This window comes from Triticum aestivum, chromosome 1D, assembly GCF_018294505.1.
Source record: "Triticum aestivum cultivar Chinese Spring chromosome 1D, IWGSC CS RefSeq v2.1, whole genome shotgun sequence".
In the NCBI taxonomy this organism is placed as follows: Eukaryota; Viridiplantae; Streptophyta; class Magnoliopsida; order Poales; family Poaceae; genus Triticum; species Triticum aestivum.
The window spans coordinates 251556669-251566567 of record NC_057796.1 but is presented as its reverse complement, the minus strand read 5'-3'; the positions used below and the strand labels follow the sequence as shown (position 1 = coordinate 251566567).

At 44.7% G+C, this 9899-nt stretch overlaps 1 long non-coding RNA gene across 1 annotated transcript; it reads right to left on the bottom strand.

The window, feature by feature from the left end:
* Nucleotides 1-660: 660 nt before the first annotated feature.
* On the bottom strand, nt 661-2834 carry LOC123181278 (uncharacterized). Its single transcript, XR_006491614.1, has 2 exons — nt 2352-2834; nt 661-2288 (listed from the first exon to the last, which is right to left on the bottom strand). It is a non-coding gene; the product is annotated as an uncharacterized lncRNA (long non-coding RNA).
* Nucleotides 2835-9899: the final 7065 nt, after the last annotated feature.

The window sequence follows — 9899 nt, the reverse complement described above, 5'->3', positions numbered from 1 at the left end:
CATCGGTGATTTGGATCACGACGAGTACGACTCCATCAACCCCGTTCTCTTGAACGCTTCCGCTCGCGATCTACAAGGGTATGTAGATGCACTCCTCTCTCTCGTTGCTAGATGACTCCATAGATTGATCTTGGTGATGCGTAGAAAATTTTAAGATTCTGCTACGTTCCCCAACATGGGCGACATTTGTGAAAAATATTCCTCTAGGCCAAAGTGAGAAGAACATATTATATAGTAAGAAGCAAGAAGGAGCTAGAAAGGATGTGGAAAGAGCTTTTGGGATTTTACAAGCTCGATTTGCAATTCTACGTTATGCAGCCAATTATTGGCATCGCTCTACCCTTGCCAACATCATGTATGCGTGCATTATACTGTATAACATGATAGTAGAGGATGAAAGAGGTAACTATAGTGGTGCCCATGACTATAATTATGACTATGGACGACATCCCGTAGCACCGGTACATCACGAGAATGGTCCTATTGATGGTTTCGCCAATTTACTGGAGAGGAATAATTCTTTTTGTGATAGAGCCACTCACCGACGTCTCAAGCGTGATCTAATTCAACATATTTGGGATAAATCTCAGCAGGACCGGCACAACAATTAGCTATATGATGCAAGAGTTTTAAATTTATAGTTTAGTTATGTCATATTTGTGTAATGTGTTTCCTTTTAAAGCTTTGATTTGTCTCTAAAATAAGTTATTTGAAGAAACAAACTAAAGATATTTTTCGTTGTTTCAATCTATCATGTAGAATGCTATTATCTCGATCATGGCTGAAATGGTCTATATCACCACTTGCATGCTTCCACCCAGGGGATAAGTCCATGCACATGCAAGATAACATCCATGAAATGTCTTGCTATATGTCCAGGGACCAATTCAATTGCCTAACTAGATCACCTATGGAATAAGTCCATGCACATGCAACATAACAACCGTGGTGGTTGAGATACTAGTTGTCAACACTCTATGAATATCATGGCATTTAACCAGTACACGCATAACCCACTTTCATCCAAGAAAATGAATCTTGAAGGTGCAATTGTGAACGGAAGCATACACTTGCAATGGACTGAAGAAGAAGATGTACAACTGGTAAGAGGTTGTTTTCACTATCTACAATGATTGGTTTCTAAAATTGTTCTTAATTACTGTAGTATGTCCAACATGCAGATCTTTGCATGCTTAAACAACTCAATTCAGGCTATCTATGAAAATTTAGAGGATTTGTGGAACCAAATCACCGACGATTTCAACGAAAATAGTCTTCATGAACGACGGAGGCAGACAATCCAATGCAAGCGACACTGGTATAAGCTGAATCATAGAATTGTCCTATTTGTTAGCATGTGGCGTAGGGTGAGAGATTTGTACATTAATGGCAGATCCAGTGATGAATTAGTGTCTAGAGCACTTGATCTGTACAAGTCAGAAACAAACAAGTCCTTCAAAGATCTGAACTCATGCAATATGCTAAGGAATGAGCCCCACTGGAACTGGATCAACTTCCTAGTGATAAGACAATGATGCATAATTTGATATCATTTTAGGCGATTGTAGGTTGAAATAAGGTTGAATCAGTAGTTCAGTTAATGATACCATTTTTTTCTATTTCTTTTGGATACGTGTACTTCTGGTGACAGCTCGTTTCAGTGAACATCGATGTTTTATTTTTGCCAAGTGATAGATGAGATAAGCAAAATCACCTTGTTCTTTTGTCTACATGTCCGAATAAATTAGACCAGCTGTATGTATCAGATCAAATCAATGAGACATGTCACTTCACAAATCCTAGCCTGTAGTAAAAGCTCCAGTAGCTTCTGATGAGATGAACATGAACAGATGATCTAAAGTATGCAACATATGACATGGCAACTAAGTACAAGCAGGCAGGGAAAACTATATAATCTACGAATGATCAAATAATCAACTATATGGTCCAGAAATCTAGTTTTTTCACCACACTGAAATATATAGCAGAGGATCAAGTACTCACCCTGCAGCCCTTTGCCAGCTCCTCCTCCCTTCATCCAACAACCCCATCCCCAGACCTGAAAGGATAGCAAATAGGATAGAATAAATATTGATGTTTAGGCCGAACAAAGATCAAGAATCAGAACACGTTGGGAAACAACAGCAGCAAGGGAAGCCTCTCCATGTGGCAGACGCAGATGCACAAATCGAGCTACTAGCTGAAAATGCAACACCAAATCAACCTCAGTCCGGCAGAGCTCCGGCAGCGACCTCGCCCTCCACACCCTTCTCGTCTTCCCTCCACACCTGGCAGCAGCCAGCAGTCACATCCCTGCCGGAAGAACGAATCAACGAACCACACATACTCACCTCAGGTAGAAGACATATCCTGCTCCCCTATGCACACGGCTCGTCGAGAATCACCTGGACTAGGTCCTTCACCTCTGGCGTTACCTGACGCGACTCCTCCCCAACGCCGGCTGCATCGTCGAGCACCGCCTGGACCCCCGCCCGTTGGACTCCTGCGGCTGCGCCACCGGCGAAGCAGCGCCGGGCAGCTTGAGGAGGAAGCCGCGCCATGGGAGCGGCAGAGGAAGGGGGCGGAGGTGTGCTTCAAAATCGGTGCTGTTACGGAGTTGCCGTCGGCGTGATTTTGGGAGTATTGTGTGTGGTCGGGATATAGAAGGCGATGAGAGGATAGCGTGAGGAGGGAGCTGAGCGAGTGAGCATTATTTTAGTGGAGGATCTGGGCTGCGAGCGTTATTTTAGTTGTGTAGCATCCCAACGTTGGAGAGAGCTACACCAACGTTAACACAACCGAAGCACCTCTGACTAGCGCCTCTACATTGCGAGACCACGTTTATTTGCGAGGCAACGCTAGTCTTTTTTTCTGTAAGCAGCTGGCATAAACACCCACCATTGTACAAGGACTAACTGGGAAACACTAGGCATCAGACTACTGATGCCTTGCTTCCCATGAGACTAGTCCTGAGCCCTATGATAACATCTGATCTGATTGATCTGATGTGGCTGCTGGCCCCTTAAAACTAGCCTGGGTAAACTACCTTAAACATCTTCTGCAAATCACGAGCTTATGTTGGCCACTAATTACGTTTCCGTTCATTGAAGAATTTGCTTCTATCATTGGTGAAATCTGCTTCGATGTATTTGAAATTTATGCCCTGTGTAACCAACGTGATATTTTGTTTCATAAGCATTGCGATGCATCAGCCGACTAGATGACTAGAGGATCGCTTCGAAACCGGCTTCATCAAGAAATAAAATTATTTCAAGAAGCATCACAATCTTTCTTCCACAACTAGGCAAATAGAGAACTGTTCCACACATGCTTCCATCAAAACAGAAACTATTCCATATGTTTCAGAATCTTCATGATGTTGTTTTCATTAACTAGACACTTGCTTCCAAGGTATTACCCATCAAAAAGAAAAATGTATTGTTTGCAAAGAAAAGAAAATCTACTAGGCTCGACAGCCCCAGAGCCCCCACTGTAGCTAGCCACTCCGGCTACCACGTCCACTCTGACTACCATGTCCACCCTTCATGCCAAAATAAAAGAAATACATTGCTTCCAAAGTGTCAACAGAGAATATAATTTGCTTTCAAAGAAATATATTTTGCTTCCATGGCCAATGAGATTGCTTTCAATACAAATGGGCATAATTACTGAAGCAAGAACGTAGATTGCTTCCAATTGCTTTAGCAAAAAAAATAGATTGGTTCCAACTGATGCATTTTTTGTCCCAATGAGCCATAGAAGCATAGTTTGATATGTTGAAGCAGGAACAAAATAGTGCCAAAGCATTGCCGAAGTCATCTACTGAATGAAGAAAACATGTGGGATAGTTGGAAGCATATTGCGTATACAACAGAAACATGCCACATATGATACAGAAACAAGCCCATCGAACTAAGCCGAAGGAAGCACATACTGTTGAAATACATTGTAATAGGATAGGACTAGAGGTTTAAACTCCTGGAAACCTGTTCTATCTCTTCTTCTGTTTCTTCCTCTCGTTACCGACCTTCTCTGTAAACTCTCGATCAAACTCTTGATCGGTCTTCTTGTAAGCCACGGCATCACTTGTATAAATAAAATTGCGGCCCGAGAAAAGGGTTCTACGCTTCCCAAATTATTTTACATGGTAATCAGAGCATCTTCTTCCCAGAGATCGAAAGAGGATCGCATCTAATTCAACCCCATCGTAAACTTCCGAACCCCATCGCCACTTTCGCCATGACCTCCGCCTCCACCCAATCCAGCACCATGAGTGCCATCACCGCATCCGTTTCATCAACCTCCACCTTCGCCCCTTCCTCCTCCAGCTCGTCATATCCCATGTCCATCGGACCCCCACCCCAGGAGAAGCTCACGAGGCAAAACTACCTCATGTGGAAGGCTATTGTGCTGCCCCAAATCAAGGGCGCGCAAATGGGCCACCACCTTGATCCGGAGAGCCAAGCGCCACCGGAGACACTCACCATCACCAATGATGGGAAAGAGGAGCAGATTGCGAACTACGCCCGCGTCCTCTGGTATGCACAACAACAGCAAGTCCAAGATTTTCTGATGGGTTCCTTGTCTCGCGAGATCCTTGCGCAGGTGGTCACCCTTTAGAGGCCGGCAGAGGTATGGGCAGCGATCCATGCCATGTTTGCTGCCCAAAATCAAGCTCAAGCCATAAACACAAGGATTGAGCTCACCAATCTGAAAAAAGGAAACTTGACGATGTCAGAGTACCTAGCCAAGATCAAATCGCTGACAAATGAGATCGCTTGTACTGGAATGGCGATGCAAAGCGGGGAAATTGTTTCACAGGTTCTGGCCGGCCTTGACCTCGACTACAACCCGGTCGTGTCGGCCCTTGCTGCGCGGGTGGAGCCTGTCACCGTCTAAGAGTTGTACAAACAACTGTTAAGCTTTGATGCGCGTCTCAATCTTCTTCACAGAACCAACATACGGCAGTCTTCCGCCAACGCTGCCTCGCGAGGTCGCAGGTCTGCTCATGGGCGCGGCCGCGGGAACAGCGGCGGCGGGCGTGGCCGTGGCAATGGCCAAGGGGCGCGTCCAAGCGGAGGCAGATACAACAACACTCCTTCCTCCTCTCGTTCTGGAGGGGGCAGCTACAACAACAACCACGCCCCCTCTAGATCCTCCTCCCAAGGACGTGTTCGCTGTCAACTCTGCAAAAGGCAGGCCATGAGGTCATGGATTGTTGGCACCGTTATGATGAGGACTACGTTCCCGATGCTCGTCTTGTTGCAGCTGCGATTCGGGAGCAAGGAGGAGATGGTACCATCTGGTACGCCGACTCAGGAGCCACTGATCACGTCACCAACGAACTTGAGAAACTTGCCATGAGGGATAAGTACTACGGCAATGATCAGATTCACACCGCAAGCAGTGGAGGTATGGATATTAGTCATATTGGTCAAGCATCTATTAATTCCCCTAATCTTAAACGTGATCTCGTTCTAAAGGATGTTCTTCATGTTCCACAAGCCGACAAGAACCTTGCATCTATGTCTCGTTTAACTGCTGATAATAATGTCTTCTTTGAAACACATCCCACGTATTTTTCATAAAGGATCGGGCAACGAGGGAGCTCCTTCATCACGGTAGATGCATTGGAGGCTTGTACCCCATCACATCCGGAGCATTTAGTCGAAAGCGTCGTCATCAAGTTTACTCTGTTGTCAAGCCCTCCTTGGCGAGATGGCATCAAAGATTAGGACATCCTTCTTCGGTCATAGTTAAGCAAGTTATAAATACAGACAATCTTCCATTGTCATCTAGTTCAAACATTGAGTCTGTGTGTGATGCTTGTCAATGTGCAAAGAGTCACCAACTCACTTATCCTAAGTCAAATAGTGTGTCTCATGCTCCGTTGGAACTTATTTTTAGTGATGTATGGGGTCATGCAAGAGATTCTTTTGGCAGGAAAAAAATATTATGTCAGTTTTATTGACGACTTTAGCAAATTTACTTCGATATATTTGCTTAAGTTTAAATCAAAAGTTCTTTCTATTTTCCAAGAATTCCAAAAATTCATTGAACGTCAATTTGACAGAAAGATTCTTGCAGTCCAGAGTGACTGGTGAGGGGAGTATGAGAAACTCAACTCTTTCTTTCGCAATATTTGTATTGCTCATCATGTCTCTTGTCCTCATGCCCACCAACAGAATGGTTTGGCTGAGCGTAAACATCGTCATATTGTTGAAGTAGGCCTATCTCTTCTAACTCATGCATCCATGCCTCTAAAATATTGGGATGAAGCCTTTATTGCTGCAACCTATCTTATCAATCGTCTCCCTACTAAAGTTATTGGCAACATTAGTCCCTTGGAAAAATTGTTTCATCATAAACCCGATTACAATTCTCTAAGAATCTTTGGATGTGCTTGTTATCCCAATCTTCATCCATATAATCATCATAAGCTTGAGTTTCGTTCCACTCAGTGTGTTTTCCTTGGCTATAGTAATCTTCATAAAGGGTACACGTGTCTTGAGATTTCTACTGGTCGCATAGATATTTCTCAAGACGTTGTTTTTGATGAAACAATATTCCCTTTTGCAAAACTTCATCCTAATGCTGGAGCTTTACTTCGTGCAGAAATTGCACTTCTTTCTGATTATATCCCTAGTTCAGATCATGGGGGCGAGTTAAATAGTGCTGATCATTTGACTAGTTCCAAAGAAATTTTTAATTTTGATGATAAGTGTGCAGTTTCTGGACGTCATTTTATGCAAGGGAATATGGACAAAATCTGCATGGGATCCCAGGCTGATCCGAGCGACAGTCTCGGCACTGGATCCAACGAAGATATTTCTGTGGTAGGCGAGGCAACCGCGCGATCCGAGGCGGATCCCAGCGCGCTGCATGCACCGGGTGCAGCGGTGGCCGACAGCCCCAGCCGTACGAGCCCGCCAGCCTAATCAGCGTGAGCCCTCGCCAATCATCGGGCGCCCCAGCCGCGCGAGACGGGCCAACGGCCGACCGAGCCGCGAGCGTGGGGCCTGGCTTGGCGTCTCGTCGCAAGCCACGAGCGTGGGACCTGGCGCGGGCGTCTTGTCGCGTTCTCTCGATGGAACAGCGGGTTCGAGGCAGATCTCAGGTGCGTTGGATCAGCAGGCAGTTTCTGTGCAAGGTGCGGCGGGATTTTCTGTGGCCACAAATTCTGCTACAGAACCAGGTACACCAGGATCTTCTGCGCCCACGACTACACAGGTTTGTGTACCAGCTCCTGCGCAAGACCTTCCACGTCGCCATACTCGATCCCAGTCCGGTATTCTCAAAGCAAAGGAGTATACAGATGGCACTATAAGGTATGATAAAATTAAACGTGCTTTTCTTACTAGTATGGGAGAACCAACACATTTGCATGATGCACTTGCTAGTAAAGATTGGAAAGAAGCCATGGATAATGAATATGAGGCACTCATAAAAAATAAAACATGGTGTTTAGTACCACTGGAAAAAGGAAAAAATGTCATAGATTGCAAATGGGTGTATAAGATTAAAAGAAAGTCTGATGGAAGCATAGACAGATACAAAGCTAGATTAGTTGCAAAAGGTTTTAAACAGAGGTTTGGTATTGATTATGAAGATACCTTCAGTCCGGTTGTTAAGGCAGCTACCATTCGACTTGTACTGTCTATTGCTGTTTCGAGAGGGTGGAGCCTAAGGCAACTAGATGTTCAGAACGCGTTTCTTCTTGGTGTTCTGGAAGAAGAGGTTTTTATGCGGCAACCACCAGGTTATGAGAATATTAGCACACCTCATTATATTTGCAAGTTAGATAAAGCTTTATATGGTCTGAAATAGGCCCCAAAAGCCTGGTACTCAAGGTTGAGCACTCAATTACAAGAACTTGGGTTTACACCATCAAAAGCTGATACCTCATTATTTCTCTACAACAAGGGCAATGTCACTATATTCGTTCTTGTATATGTTGATGATATAATTGTTGCTAGTTCAAGTCTAGATGCTACCACTTGTTTGCTTAAGGATTTAAAGATGGAGTTTGCTCTTAAGGATTTGGGAGATCTTCATTACTTTCTTTGTATAGAAGTTAAGCAGGTGAAAGATGGTATACTTCTGTCACAGGAAAAATATGCCAATGACATTCTCAAGAGAGTTGGATTGGAAAATTGCAAGCCTGTAAGTTGATATGCCACTTTTCCACGCCTTTCCAGAATAGTGAATGGGCCAATATAGCGAGGAGCTAGCTTGCCCTTGATCCCGAAGCGGTGAGCACCCTTCATTGGTGTAACTCGAAGATAAGCCTTTTCGCCAGGTTGATAGACCATGTCTTTATGTTTACGGTCGTACTGACTCTTCTGACGCAACTGAGCAGTCTTGAGATTCTCGCGAATAATGCGGACTTGTTCTTCGGCATGTTGAATAATATCCGGACCAAAGAGTGGACATTCCCCAGTTTCTGACCAGTTCAGAGGGGTTCGGCACTTTCGTCCATATAACACTTCGAAGGGGGCCATCTTCAGACTAGCTTGATAGCTATTATTATAAGAGAACTCAGCATATGGGAGAGATTCCTCCCATTTCTTGCCGAAGGAAATAACACAAGCTCGAAGCATGTCTTCGAGAACTTGGTTGACACGTTCAACTTGCCCTTGCGACTGAGGATGAAACGCAGTACTGAATGATAGATGAGTTCCCATAGCTTCTTGGAAACTTGCCCAGAATCTTGAAGTGAATAAGCTGTCATGGTCCGAACTGATAACAAGTTGAATACCGTGAAGTGAAACAATTCTGGACATGTAGAGAGTTGCAAGCTGACTAGCAGTGATCGTTTCTTTGACCGCCAGAAAATGTGCAACTTTAGAAAGTCGGTCAATGACGACAAGAATAGCATCATTACCTTTCTGCGATTTGGGAAATCCAGTGACGAAGTCCATCTCGACATGGTCCCATTTTCATTCAGGAATAGAGATTGGTTGCAGAGTTCCAGTAGGCCTTTGATGTTCTGCTTTGATACGACGGCAAACGTCACACTCAGCAACATAACGAGCAATGTCTTGCTTCATATTAGACCACCAGAATCTCTGACGGATGTCTTGGTACATCTTTGTACTACCAGGATGGATACATAGAGGCGTATCATGAGCTTCTTTCATAACTTTCTGAGTCATATCCAGGTTTTTCTCCTTACACGGCACCACTAGGCGGCCTTTGAAGTACAAAGCGCCATCATCAGCAATAGTGAAGAATGAGGGCTTTTCTTCTGCGAGGTAGCGCTTAATCTTGTGGGCTTCAGAGTCATATCCCTGTATTGTCTTGATGGAGTCCAAGAGATCTGGTTCGACAACCAGGGTATTGAGGGAACCCTGGGAAACAACACGGAGGTTCATCTTGCGAAACTCCTTAGGGGGGGAGTGAGTGCACCCGGAGGAACAATATGGAGGTTCAGCTTTCTGAATTCTTCAACAAGCGAGGGCTAAACTTTGTGAACCTGGAGGTGGTTGCAGTAAGACTTGCGGCTCAAGGCATCTGCCATTACATTAGCCTTGCCTGGTGTATAGGAAATACCCAAGTCAAAGTCTGCTACAATCTCCATCCATCTCTGCTGACGGAGGTTCAGATCTGGCTGAGTAAACAGATACTTCAGACTTTGGTGGTCAGTGAAGATCTCGCAACGATTATCGAGAAGGTAATGTCGCCACTGCTTTAGTGCATGAATGACAGCAACAAACTCGAGGTCGTGAACTGGGTAGTTCTCTTCGTGAGGGCGCAATTGACGGGAGGCATATGCAATCACTTTGCGGTCTTGCATTAGGACATAGCCTAATCCTTGACAGGAAGCGTCGCAGTAAATGACGAAGTCCTTCTTAGTATCAGGTGGAGCAAGCACTGGAGCAGAAGTCAACTTGTCTTTG